This window comes from Pseudophryne corroboree, chromosome 6 (assembly GCF_028390025.1).
Source record: "Pseudophryne corroboree isolate aPseCor3 chromosome 6, aPseCor3.hap2, whole genome shotgun sequence".
NCBI classification, from domain to species: domain Eukaryota; kingdom Metazoa; phylum Chordata; class Amphibia; order Anura; family Myobatrachidae; genus Pseudophryne; species Pseudophryne corroboree.
In genome coordinates this window covers 50,461,563-50,476,107 of record NC_086449.1, presented here as the reverse complement: position 1 = coordinate 50,476,107, position 14,545 = coordinate 50,461,563, and the positions used below count along the sequence as shown (strand labels likewise).

At 51.7% G+C, this 14,545-nt stretch overlaps 1 protein-coding gene across 1 annotated transcript in view; it reads right to left on the bottom strand.

The window, feature by feature from the left end:
- Positions 1 to 3,515, bottom strand: part of LOC134936074 (zinc finger protein 84-like) — a 75,018-nt gene extending 71,503 nt beyond the window's left edge. Inside the window, exon 1 of the mRNA XM_063930982.1 lies at positions 3,374 to 3,515. The gene's annotated coding sequence lies outside the window, so the exon portion shown is untranslated. The remainder of the gene's footprint in view (positions 1 to 3,373) is intronic.
- Between the last annotated feature and the right edge of the window lie 11,030 nt (positions 3,516 to 14,545).

Here is a 14,545-nt window from a genome sequence, read left to right as displayed (position 1 = left end):
CAGAAAACAAAGGTTTCACTATCTCACTCTCATTCAAAAAAGTCTGTATTTCGGATATTTGGATATGGGATAATCAACCTGTATACACATGATACACTAGGGACTATATACAGGTTGAGTCTCCCTTATCCAAAATGCTTGGGACCAGAAGTATTTTGGATATGGGATTTTTACGTATTTTGGAATAATTGCATACCCTAATGCAAAGATTTTCAACCTTTTACAACTCGCGGCACACTGAACTAGATTTAAATATTGCCAAGGCACACTCAAATATAATGGTGATGCATGGAGAAGTTCGGTGTCCTAGGATGTCATGTCGCAGCTCCTCCGTAGGTAACACCTGAGCCACATCTGAGAAAGCCTGAAGAGCCCAACATTGCCCGAACCCAAATTTAGAACTGGCTCCGCAACCACTAAACCCACCGGTGTTGATCATTCCAGGTCCTCAGTAGCAGCAAAACGCCGAATTGAATAGCGTCGGGAGCTAATTCCCGGCGCTATTCTTTAGTTGCCGAATAGAATTGACCCCAAAGTGTGTGTACATTGAGCCATCAAAAAATAAAGGTTTCACTATCTCATTCTCACTCAAAAAAGTCCGTATTTCGGAATATTTGGATTTGGGATACTTAACCTGTACCACTAACATCTATCTCTATATATGCTGTATATGTATAATTAGCTGTGTTATTATACAGCAGGGACTCTGTCCTAGGTTATACACATGATGCGCTAGGGACTATATACCAATAACATCTATCTCTATATATACTGTATATGTATAATGTGCAGTGTTATTATACAGCAGGGACGCTGTCCTAGGTTATACACATGATACACTAGGGACTATATACCAATAACATCTATCTCTATATATACTGTATATGTATAATGTGCAGTGTTATTATACAGCAGGGACTCTGTCCTAGGTTATACACATGATACACTATGGACTATATACCAATAACATCTCTCTCTATATATACTGTATATGTATAATGTGCAGTGTTATTATACAGCAGGGACTCTGTCCTAGGTTATACACATGATGCGCTAGGGACTATATACCAATAACATCTATCTCTATATATACTGTATATGTATAATGTGCGGTGTTATTATACAGCAGAGACTATGTCCTAGGTTATACACATGATACACTAGGGACTATATACCAATAACATCTCTCTCTATATATACTGTATATGTATAATGTGCAGTGTTATTATACAGCAGGGACTCTGTCCTAGGTTATATACATGATACACTAGGGACTATATACCAATAACATCTATCTCTATATATACTGTATATGTATAATGTGCAGTGTAATTATACAGCAGGGACGCTGTCCTAGGTTATATACATGATACACTAGGGACTATATACCAATAACATCTATCTCTATATATACTGTATATGTATAACGTGCAGTGTTATTATACAGCAGGGACTCTGTCCTAGGTTATATACATGATACACTAGGGACTATATACCAATAACATCTATCTCTATATATACTGTATATGTATAATGTGCAGTGTTATTATACAGCAGGGACTCTGTCCTAGGTTATACACATGATACACTAGGGACTATATACCAATAACATCTATCTCTATATATACTGTATATGTATAATGTGCAGTGTTATTATACAGCAGGGATACTGTCCTAGGTTATACACATGATAGGATACAGATATAGCTTTCTCTCCCTATATACACCTATACTACAGATGTAGCCACGCTCATCTATACCGTGATGCATTCACACATGAGCACGCATTGCTGCATAGTGTGACCGCGCCGCTGTGATACTGATTGCAGCGGGTGTTAGCTCCATAGGGTAACATGGCGTGTGCATGCGTACGCAGTGGGCACACTTATCACCACATCGCTGCCACGATACACAATGATGATCATGGCTACATCTGTATATATAATATACACAATATACATGCCGGTATATGATGCTACCTGTATAAATATAATGAGCACTGTGTATTACACAGCAGGGTCATCCCCATCCCCCATCCGCCGCTCGCCCACCTTCCATCCAAGGACCTTATTCAGTAAGGATTGCAAAATTATCAAATCACAATCCGGCTTATTATGGAGCGGCTGCGGATGAGCAGTGTTTGCATTGCGCACGTGCGAGTAATAATAGCGACAGTAAATGCGTATACATCGTGATCGCATGCAGACGCTATTTGACTGACAGGAGCCGGCGTTTCTGGGTGGAAACCTGCCATTTTCTGGGGGTGTGTGATAAAGCGCAGGCGTCCCAGGAGTTTTTAAGGAGGGCCTCTGACCTCAGCGATGACCACTTCCAGCCTCTTGTGTCACAAGAATTGTAGCCGACCTTACCTGGCGCAGATAGGAAAAATCTTCCATGTTCCGGTAATTGCGCATGGTTCTGCGATCAGCTGCATATTGCGATGCATTCACAGTTTCTGCAATGGGCGTTATTTCTCAATTTCTGGGCGGCAACTATTTGATCGCAGAAACTGCTTTTTATCAGTAATTGCAAACCTTACTGCATAAGGGGCCTAATTCAGACCTGATTGCAACAGTAAAAAAATTTCTCTAATGGGCACAACCATATTGCACTGCAGGTGGGGCAGATGTAACATGTGCAGAGAGTTATATTTGGGTGTGGTGTGTTAAAATTGAAATCTAAATTGCAGTGTAAAAATAAATCAGCCAGTATTTACCCTGCACAGGAACAGTATAACCCACCCAAATCTAACTCTCTCTGCACATTTTACATCTGCCCCACCTGCAGTGCACATAGGGCAGGCATTCCCAAGCGCGGTCCTCAAGGCACACCAACAGTGCAGGTTTTAGTGATATCCAGGCTTCAGCACAGATGGTTAAATCAAAATAACTGAGGTACTAATTAAGTCACCTGTGTTCCAGCCTGGATATCACTAAAACCAGGACTGTTAGTGTGCCTTGAGGACCGCAGTTGGGAAACACTGACATAGGGGGTAATTCCAAGTTGATCACAGCAGGATTTTTGATAGCAATTGGGCAAAACCATGTGCACTGCAGGGGAGGCAGATATAACATGTGCAGAGAGAGTTAGATTTGGGTGGAGTGTGTTCAATCTGCAATATAATTTGCAGTGTAAAAATAAAGCAGCCAGTATTTACCCTGCACAGAAACAGTATAACCCATCCAAATCTAACTCTCTCTGCACATGTTACATCTGCCCCACCTGCAGTGCACATGGTTTTGCCCATTAGAGAGAGATTTTGCTTTTGCGATCAGGTCTGAATTAGGGCCTAGGTCCCACGTGTGGGGAGCTGGTCACACATACCATATATGGTGCCCACAGACGTCTCTCATACACCAGGCACATCGCTCACCTCACTGCCGGTCACCGTCACCTCCTCTCCCGCCTCCTCCACTGAAATGTGTTGTGTCCAATGTTGCAAACTCTAAATAAAAAACAAGCAGCTGATGTGTGAAAAACAAGCCCAGCACCAGCGTCCTCACTCCTGCTCCTCTCTCCACACACACGGAAGGGACTAGTTCCCCTTCCGTAGATGTGAGTCGGTGACGTCACAGACCATGTGACCAGACCATGTGACTCGTCTCACAGTCACACACTGCAGCGTTTCTTGGCGCGCACTTCAAATTGAGTTAGCTGCTGGTGACTCGTCTCACAGTCACACACTGCAGCGTTTCTTGGCGCGCACTTCAAATTGAGTTAGCTGCTGTGACAGGTAACAAATTCTCTTCTATAGAGCTGTGGAACAGAGCAAATTAGGCACATGGAGGGAGCAGGCTGCAGCGGGAAAGGACACGGAGCACCTGGGTGGCAGAGGAGGGAGACACGAAGCACTTGGGGAGCAGCGGTGGAGGGCACGGACCACCTGTGGAGCAGGGGAGGGGAGCACTAGGGGCCAGGCTGCAGGGGGGAAGGAGCACCTGGGGTGCAGCACTAGGGGCCAGGCTGCAGGGGGGAAGGAGCACCTGGGGTGCAGCAGTGGGAGGCACGGAGCACTTAGGGAACAGGCTGCAGGGGGGCATGGATAACTTGGGGAGGAGGCTGCAGGGGGGCACGGAGCACTTGGGGAGCACTAGGGGCCAGGCTGCATGGGGGGAAGGAGCACCTGGGGTGCAGCAGTGGGAGGCACGGCGCACTTGGGGAACAGGCTGCAGGGGGGCACGGAGCACTTGGGGAGCAGGCTGCAGGGGGGCATGGATAACTTGGGGAACAGGCTGCAGGGGGGCATGGATAACTTGGGGAACAGGCTGCAGGGGGGCACAGAACACTTGGGGAGGGGGGCACGGAGAACCTGCGTCCCACGGCCCAGGGGGAGGCCCGTCGCGTGCGGCGGTGGCGTCCCCCGGTGGTCAGAGGTGGCTCGGACCGCACCGCTCGGGGGGGGGGGACAGCGGAGTGCGACCCGCCTTGGCCCAGTGGGCGGGCAGGCGGCGCTCGCTGCCGCTGGGGGGAGAGGGGGCCTGGGCTCCGCCGGACGCCCGGCGCTGCCCCATCTCGGCCTCGGAAGGGGGAGTCTGAACGGGAGGCTGGAAGTCCCGGAGAGAGAGACCTCCGCTGTTCCGCATTCGACCACCGGGGGGTGCCGCGCGCCCCTCCGCACGGGCCCATCGAGGTGGCTCCCGGCAGGGCTGTCCCAAACCCTCTCCCAGGGCCCCGGTCCGGGAGTCCGACTGCGTTCGCTCTCCGCTTCCAGAGAGGAGGCCGTCGGACGTGGAGAACTGGCACCGGGCTCCTGGAGCCCTGCCTGGGCAGCCTAGGGACGGGAGAGGGCCCCGTTCTTGCTGCTGCACTTGGGGAGCAGGCTGCAGGAGAGGGGGGCATGGAGCACTTGGGGAGCAGGGGAGAGGGGCACGGCGCACTTGGGGAGCAGGCTGCAGGGGGGCACGGAGCACTTGGGGAGCAGGCTGCAGGGGGGCACGGAGCACTTAGCGAGCAGGCTGCAGGTGGGCACCAAGCACTTGGGGAGCAGGCTGCAGGGGGGCACGGAGCACTTGGGGAGCAGGGGAGGGGAGCACTAGGGGCCAGGCTGCAGGGGGGGAAGGAGCACCTGGGGTGCAGCAGTGGGAGGCACGGCGCACTTGTGGAACAGGCTGCAGGGGGGCACGGAGCACTTGGGGAGCAGGCTGCAGGGGGGCATGGATAACTTGGGGAACAGGCTGCAGGGGGGCATGGATAACTTGGGGAACAGGCTGCAGGGGGGCACAGAACACTTGGGGAGGGGGGCACGGAGAACCTGTGTCCCACGGCCCAGGGGGAGGCCCGTCGCGTGCGGCGGTGGCGTCCCCCGGTGGTCAGAGGTGGCTCGGACCGCACCGCTCGGGGGGGGGGGGGGGGACAGCGGAGTGCGACCCGCCCCCTTGGCCCAGTGGGCGGGCAGGCGGCGCTCGCTGCCGCTGGGGGGAGAGGGGGCCTGGGCTCCGCCGGACGCCCGGCGCTGCCCCATCTCGGCCTCGGAAGGGGGAGTCTGAACGGGAGGCTGGAAGTCCCGGAGAGAGAGACCCCCGCTGTTCCGCATTCGACCACCGGGGGGTGCCGCGCGCCCCTCCGCACGGGCCCATCGAGGTGGCTCCCGGCAGGGCTGTCCCAAACCCTCTCCCAGGGCCCCGGTCCGGGAGTCCGACTGCGTTCGCTCTCCGCTTCCAGAGAGGAGGCCGTCGGACGTGGAGAACTGGCACCGGGCTCCTGGAGCCCTGCCTGGGCAGCCTAGGGACGGGAGAGGGCCCCGTTCTTGCTGCTGCACTTGGGGAGCAGGCTGCAGGAGAGGGGGGCATGGAGCACTTGGGGAGCAGGGGAGAGGGGCACGGCGCACTTGGGGAGCAGGCTGCAGGGGGGCACGGAGCACTTGGGGAGCAGGCTGCAGGGGGGCACGGAGCACTTAGCGAGCAGGCTGCAGGTGGGCACAAAGCACTTGGGGAGCAGGCTGCAGGGGGGCACGGAGCACTTGGGGAGCAGGGGAGGGGAGCACTAGGGGCCAGGCTGCAGGGGGGGGAAGGAGCACCTGGGGTGCAGCAGTGGGAGGCACGGCGCACTTGTGGAACAGGCTGCAGGGGGGCACGGAGCACTTGGGGAGCAGGCTGCAGGGGGGCATGGATAACTTGGGGAACAGGCTGCAGGGGGGCATGGATAACTTGGGGAACAGGCTGCAGGGGGGCACAGAACACTTGGGGAGGGGGGCACGGAGAACCTGTGTCCCACGGCCCAGGGGGAGGCCCGTCGCGTGCGGCGGTGGCGTCCCCCGGTGGTCAAAGGTGGCTCGGACCGCACCGCTCGGGGGGGGGGGGACAGCGGAGTGCGACCCGCCCCCTTGGCCCAGTGGGCGGGCAGGCGGCGCTCGCTGCCGCTGGGGGGAGAGGGGGCCTGGGATCCGCCGGACGCCCGGCGCTGCCCCATCTCGGCCTCGGAAGGGGGAGTCTGAACGGGAGGCTGGAAGTCCCGGAGAGAGAGACCTCCGCTGTTCCGCATTCGACCACCGGGGGGTGCCGCGCGCCCCTTCGCACGGGCCCATCCAGGTGGCTCCCGGCAGGGCTCTCCCAAACCCTCTCCCAGGGCCCCGGTCCGGGAGTCCGACTGCGTCCGCTCTCCGCTTCCAGAGAGGAGGCCGTCGGGACGGGGAGAACTGGCACCGGGCTCCTGGAGCCCTGCCTGGGCAGCCTAGGGACGGGAGAGGGCCCCGTTCTTGCTGCTCTCCGATATCCGTGCCTATTCTGCCACGGGTCATTTCGCAGGATCTCCAGGGAAACGGGCTTATTGGCCCCAGGCAGAGTCCCGGCTCTCTCGCTCGCCTCGTTGGTACCTACTGATCCGGCGGAGGTGTGCTCCGGCGGGTAGCGACACGAGCGGCCGAGGGCGCGCTCTACCCAGGCTTCCCACTCTCCTCCCTGAACCCCTGGAAGCGGGTGCCGCGGGCGCCCCGGTCCACAATCATCCGCGACACTTCCACGCGGGAGGCCGACGCTCGCCGGCCGCGTCCCACTGCCCAGGGGGAGGCCCGTCGCGTGCGGCGGTGGCGTCCCCCGGTGGTCAGAGGTGGCTCGGACCGCACCGCTCGGGGGGGAAACAGCGGAGTGCGACCCGCCCCGGCCCCCTTGGCCCGGCGGGCAGGCGGCGCTCGGCGGTCCCCGGATCCCCTCTGCGGCGCCCCCCTGACGCCACTGCTGGGGGTGCAGATTCCGTGTGTCCTCTCGGATAAAAAAATTAACAATTCCCTTCGTGCGAAAGTAAGTGGGACGGAGGGCCCCGGGCCACCAGCTTGCGGGCAGCGGCGCCCCCCGCTGGCCGGTTGAAGAGAAGAATGGAACGAGACAAACCGAAAAAGAAGAAAAATTCCAAAAAGCACTCGCTCCAAACAGAGGAAAGGTCCCCTTGTCCCCGCCGCGGCGCCCCCTCGCTGGCCAGCCGAGGGAATACGCGGTTGAGAGGGGGGGGGGGAATGAAAAATTCCTGCAATGATTTCAATGCAAAGTTCCCGAGCGACCGAGGGTGGCCGCCGTTGGTCGCGTAAAAAAATAATAAAGGAATCCACCGTTGTGAATTTGCGATGTGTCCGGGTCCGCGAGTGGTAGGCTACCCCCCGATCTCCCCTTGTCGGCGCCCCCTGGTGAGGGGAAATAAATGAAAGATTTTTTTTAAATAGTTTTTTTAATTCCCCCCCTTTTTAAAAGACAACCCCGCACACCCCAGATAAATGAAAAGTGCCCGGGCCGCAGAGCGCCTTCGGCCGGGCGTCACCCGGTCCCGCAGCAGACGCCCCCCGCCGGTTGCTCGCTTGAGGATGGGTACAATTTTTTTTTATAAAAACACATTAAAAAGGGGAGGGGGGGGAGGAAATAAATAAGTGCTCACCTTCTATAGGGACGCAGGTTCGGCATTCAAGACTGGGTTATGGTGACCACGGACGTGAGCCTCAGAGGATGGGGAGCAGTCACACGACGCAGAAATTTTCAGGGACTGTGGTCAAGCCAGGAGGCTTGTCTACACATCAACGTACTGGAATTGAGGGCCATATACAACGGCCTACGACAAGCGGAGAATCTTCTTCGCGACCTACCGGGTCTGATTCAATCAGACAACGTCACAGCCGTTGCTCATGTAAACCGCCAAGGCGGGACAAGGAGCAGAGTGGCAATGGCGGAAGCCACCAGGATTCTTTGCTGGGCGGAAAATCCCGTAGGCGCTCTGGCAGCGATCTTCATGCCGGGAGTAGACAACTGGGAAGCATACTTCCTCAGCAGACATGATCTCCATCCAGGAGAGTGGGGACTTCATCAAGAGGTCCTTGCAGAGATAACAAGTGCTACACATCCAGCCTCCTTTTGTGCCCCCAGTGACACCATGGGACCTTAACGTGGTGTTACAGTTCCTAAAATCACACTTGTTTGAACCTCTTGAAATGGTTGAATTAAAATTTCTCACTTGGAAGGTGGTCATGTTGTTGGCCTTGGCATTTGCAAGGCGGGTGTCCGAATTGGCGGCTTTGTCTCACAAGAGCCCCTATTTGATTTTCCATGTGGATAGAGCAGAGTTGAGGACTCGTCCTCAATTTTTGCCTAAGGTGGTTTCTTCATTTCATATGAACCAACCTATTGTGGTGCCTGTGGCTACGGGTGACTTGGAGGATTCCAAGTCCCTGGATGTAGTTAGGGCCTTAAAGATTTATGTAGCCAGGACGGCTAGGGTTAGGAAAACAGAGGCACTGTTTGTCCTGTATGCAGCCAATAAGGTTGGCGCTCCTGCTTCTAAGCAGACTATTGTTCCCTGGATCTGTAACATGATTCAGCAGGCTCATTCTACGTCTGGATTGCCGTTACCAAATTCGGTAAAGGCCCATTCCACTAGGAATGTGTGCTCTTCTTGGGCGGCTGCCCGAGGCGTCTTGGCTTTACAGCTTTGCCGAGCGGCTACTTGGTCGAGTTCAAACATTTTTTCCAAATTCTATAAGTTTGATACCCTGCCTGATGACGACCTCTTGTTTGCACAATCGGTGCTGCAGAGTCATCCGCACTCTCCCGCCCGTTTTGGAGCTTTGGTATAATCCCCATGGTCCTTACGGAGTCCCCAGCATCCTCTAGGACGTAAGAGAAAATAAGATCTTAAACCTACCTTTAAATCATTTTCTCCTAGTCCGTAGAGGATGCTGTTCGCCTGTCCCAGTGCGGACATATTTCTGCATGACTTTTATATAGTTGTTGCTTACATAAGGGTTATGTTACAGTTAAGATCAGTCGTTGGCTGATACTGTTTTGTTCATACTGTTAACTGGTTGCGTAACTGGTTGGTTAACTGTGTCCTTCTGACGACGGATGCCAATCTGAGAGGTTGGGGCGCGATGTTGGAACAACACTCTTTAGGGTCGGTGGACCAAGGAGGAGTCTCTGCTCCCAATCAATATTCTTGAACTGCGGGCAGTGTTAAACGCGTTGACAGTGGCCCAGCATCTAATTTAGAACAGACCTGTTCAAGTACAGTTGGACAACGCCACCACGGTGGTGTACATAAGTCATCAAGGCGGCACTGGAAGGCGCATGGCAATGAGGCAAGTATCAAGGATTCTTCAGTGGGCAGAACACCATCTGCCTCCCATATCGGCAGTGTTCATTCCGGGCGTTCTGAACTGGGAGGCGGACTATCTCAGTCGTCAGGACGTGCACACCGGAGAATGTAGCCTACATTCAGAAGTGGTTAAAATTCTCGTGGACAAGTGGCGCCTCCCAGATGTGGACCTGATTGCGTCTCGACACAATCACAAGGTTCTGGTCTTTGGAGCAAGGACAAGGGATCCTCAAGCTGCGTTCGTGGATGCTCTGTCAATCCCATGGAACTTTCAGCTGCCATACGTGTTCCCTCCAGTGTCACTCCTGCCCAGAGTAATACGGAAGTTCAAGCAAGAAGGAGGAAAACTACTTCTGCTAGCTCCAGCGTGGCCCAGACGGCACGGTTTCTCCGATCTGCAGGGATTCTCGCTAGATTGTCCCCTTCTACTTCCACAATGACCACACCTCCTCGTTCATGGCCCTTTTGTTTACCAGGACTTGGCCCATCTGGCTTTGACGGCATGGCTCTTGAAGCTTCCGTCCTTAGGGCCAATGGTTTTTATGATGCGGTCACTCAAACTATGTTGAAGGCCCGTAAGCCGGCTTCTGCTCGGATTTACCATCAGGTCTGGAATGCTTACTTTACTTGGTGTGTGTCTCACAATCATGACGTTTTCAAGTTTAGCACGGCCAAACTGTTTGCCTTCCTACAACAGTGCCTGTACTTAGGCCTTCCTCGAGGTTCACATTTCTGCCTTGTCAGTTTGGTTTCAGAGAAAGATTGCCACCCTTCCTGATGTCCATACATTCACTCAGGGTGTGTTGCGGATTCAGCCTCCTTATGTGCCACCTGTGGCCCCTTGGTACTTGTCGTTGGTTTTGGAGGCCTTGCAAGTGTCTCGGTTTGAGCCTCTTGCCTCTGCTGACCTTAAGTGGCTTTCCCTTAAGGTCCTTTTCTTGCTGGCTATTCCTTCAGCTTGAAGGCTTTCGGACTTGTCCTGCAAGTCTCCCTATTAGATTTTTCACCGTGACCGGGCTATTCTTAGAACACGGCCAGGTCATTTGTCTTAGGTCGTGTCTTCTTTCCACCTTAACCAGTAGATTGTTGTTTCGGCCTTTAATTCTCCTGATTTGTCTCCCAAAGAGCGGTCTTTGGATGTGGTACGGGCTCTCCGTATATATGTGAAGAGAACTTCCTCTGTAAGGAAATCTAATTCTTTTTTTCTTTTTTTTGTTTGGTTTTCACAAACGTGGCTGGCCTGCTTCCAAGCAGACTCTTGCCAGATGGATTAGAATGGTGATTGCACATGCTTATGTACAGGCTGGTCGTCCGGCTCCTGCTACCATCAAAGCCCATTCTACTCGGTCGGTTGGACCTTCCTGGGTGGCCCAACATGTTGCGACCCTTGAACAATTGTTCAAGGTGGCTACGTGGTCCTGAGGGAACACGTTTATTAGGTTCTATGCCTTCGATACAGCCGCTTCCCAGTATGCTTCCTTTGGACGCCGAGTTCTTGTGCCCGCTACAGTGTGTCCCCTCCTGTGAGGAACTGCTTTTGGACATCCCCAATGTTATTCCCTGTGGAGCCCAGTGTACCCTGCAGCAGAAAACGAGATTTATGGTAAGAACTTACTGTTGTTAAATCTCTTTCTGCGAGGTACACTGGTCTCTACAAGGCGCCCACCCTGACGCACTTAGCTTTTTTGGGTTGGTATTGGCATAGCCGCTGACACCCTCTCCTGCGGTGAGTGTGTGGTGTATTTGGCTACGATCGGTTGTCGTGTCTGGTACCTGCTACTGCATTGGGCTGGCTAACAAAACTGAGCTCCCTGGCCTGGAGGCGGTGTTATAGATGAGGTGGCGCTGTGCATCTTGGGAATAGTCAAAAGCTTTGAGCCTGTTGGTGCCTCGGATCAATATCCTACTCTACACCCCAAATGTAATTCCTTGTGGAGCCCAGTGTACCTCGCAGAAAGAGATTTAACAACGGTAAGTTCTTACCACAAATCTCATTTTTTCTGATCACAATGTTAAAACAGAAGTATTGCAGTGTATTTAATTCCAGGTACTCTTCTAGCACATCCAGCTCAATATCATGTTGGCAGTGTAGTCAGACATCTCATGCTGATACTAATGTGGGAAAGAATACAGAGCCCTCCTGGTTGGTGTCTATAAAAACTATGATGTCTGATATGTCATCTCCGCTCACTGCAAATCCAAATAATACTCAAGTTCTTACCATAACGTATATTTCTCCGGCAGGGTCCACAGGATAGCAATGGTGTTTTCAAAATCAATTTTAGTGGTGGGGACGCTCCTGATTGGACAGGAGAACATTTCGCCCGAATTCATCGTGATGAGAGGCAAAAGTATGTAATATTGTCTAATGAATGTGTTAATGGAAGACCATGTAGCTGCCTTACATATCTGTTCTGCTGAAGCACCATTTTGTGCTGCCCATGAAGGACCTACCTTACGAGTAGAGTGAGCAGATACATTATACGGAACAGGGAGAACAGCTCGAGAATATGCTTCTGAAATCGTCATTCGAAGCCATCTTGCCAGCGTCTGTTTAGTAGCAGGTCATCCTCTCTTGTGAAATACTTAGATAATGAATAGAGAATCTGTTTTTCTGGTGGCACTGGTACGATCCACGTAGATCCTTAATGGCCAGACTGCGTCCAGCGACGCATCTCCCGCAGAAAGTCCCGATAGCTGACAAGCCGGGACTACAATTTCTTCATTGAGGTGGAATTTAGATACCACCTTCGGAATATACCCAGACCTATGGGGTCATTTTGAGTTGATCGCTCGCTAAAAAATTTTATCAGCCGTGCAAACGCTAAGCCGCCGCCCGCTGGGAATGTATTTTAGCTTAGCAGAAGTGCAAAAGGTTGTATCGCAGAGCGGCTACCAAAATTTTTGGTGTAGTTTCACAGTAGCTCAAAACCTACTCAGTGCTTGAGATAACTTCAAACTATTCAGTTCCGGATTTGATGTCACACACCCGCACAGCGTTCGCCCAGCCACGCCTGCGTTTTCCCTGTCACTAATTCGTTTTTCCAAACACTCCCTGAAAACGGTAAGTTGCCACCCAGAAACGACCACTTCATGTCAATCATTCTGCGGCAACCAGTGCGACTGAAATGCATCGCTAGACCCTGTGCAAAACTACATCGTTCGTTGTGCCCGTTTGTCATGCGTGCGTATTGCGCCGCATACTCATGTGCAGAATTGCGGATTTTTTGCATGATCGCTACGCTGCGAACAAATGCAGCTAGCGATCAACTCGGAATGACCCCCCCCCCTCCTAGTTCTGAGAACTGCTTTAACTGGATAAAAATTCAGAAAAGGAGAACGACAAGACAGCGCTCTTAAATCTGACACTCTTCTTGCTGATGCCATAGTCAGTAGAAAGAGAACTATAGCTGTCAACCATTTAAGATCAACTTTTATTAAGTGGTTCAAATGGAGCAACTTGAAGGGCTTTCAGGACTAAATTTAAGTCCCAAGGCACTGTAGGAGGAACAATGTGAAGTTGAATGCGCAGCATTCCATTAAAAAAAAGTATGCACATCCTGCAATTTGGTCTTGGAACCATACAGACAATGCTTGTACTTGTACTCTCAAGGAAGCCACCTTCAAACCTTTATCCATTCCCGCCTGAATGAAATCTAAGACCCTAGAAATTTTGAAAGATTTCGGGTCCACAGTTTTCACTGCACCAATGAATATAGGCCTGCCATATTCAGTGATAAATACGAGCTGAGGAGGGTTTTCTTGATCTGAGCAATGTTTGAATTACCTGTTGTGAGAATCCTTTTGAATTCAGAATAGAGGTTTCAGATGGCTGTGGTAACAAGGACCCTGCATTAGTAGATCTGGACGTTGAGGGAGCAGAAGTGGATCATCCATCGACATTCTCTGCAGATCTGTGTACCAATGCCTTCTGGCCCAAGCCGGAGCTATTAGAATCATGGCAACCTTTGCTTCATTTATCCGCCTCACTACCCTGGGTAGTAGGATGATTGGAGGAAACAGATTAGCCAGATGAAAATCCCATTTCACTGACATAGCGTCCACAAATATCGCCACGGTATCCTTTTTTCTTGACCCGTATACGGGCACTCTGTTGTTCAGATGGGGCGCCATTAGATCTATCTTTGGCAAACCCCACTTGTCTACTAGAGTCTGGAAGACTTCCGGATGTAGAGCCCATGCACTTGTTTGAATGGCATGTCGACTGAGAGTCTGCTTCCCACTTCAGGACTCTTGGAGCAAATACTGCGGATGGAGTTCTGACCGTTTTAGTATGTGACTTACCTCCTTCATTGCTGTCTGACTGCGTGTTCCTCCATGATGGTTGAGGTATGCTACCGCTGTAGCATTGTCCAAGTGGATCTGGACTGGTCTTCCTTGAAGAGTGTCTTTTGCCTGAATCAGTGCCATGTATATGGCCCGAAGTTCTAACAGATTTATTGGCAGGCAACTTTCTTCTGTGGTCCATTGTAACTGGAACCATAATCTTCTGGACACTGCTCTCCAGCCCTGGAGACTGGCATTTGTTGTCAGGATCTCCAAATCTGATATCCAAAATGTTATCCCCTTGTCTAGATGGAATGTTTCTAACCACCAGGCTAATTACTTTTTTACCTTGTTTGAGAGTACCATATTTTTTTTTTTATTGTCTGATGTATTCCATTCCATCTGGCCAGAATCAGACGCTGCAGAGGTCTTGAGTGGAATTTAATATTTTATACAGTTCTAATTTTCTAAATAGTCAATATTGATTAGATTTTTATTTGTGATATAAAATGTATATAATTAGAATACTTTTTTTTTTGTTTTTCATACCAGTATTACTTTTTATTCCTTTATATATAACCATTGGTATAGTTTTGATATCTATTCTATTAATAGATATGGATTTTAACTCTGTTGCACCATTATCGGAAGTCTTAACAGTGGACATCAAAGAAATTCAAGATACAAAATC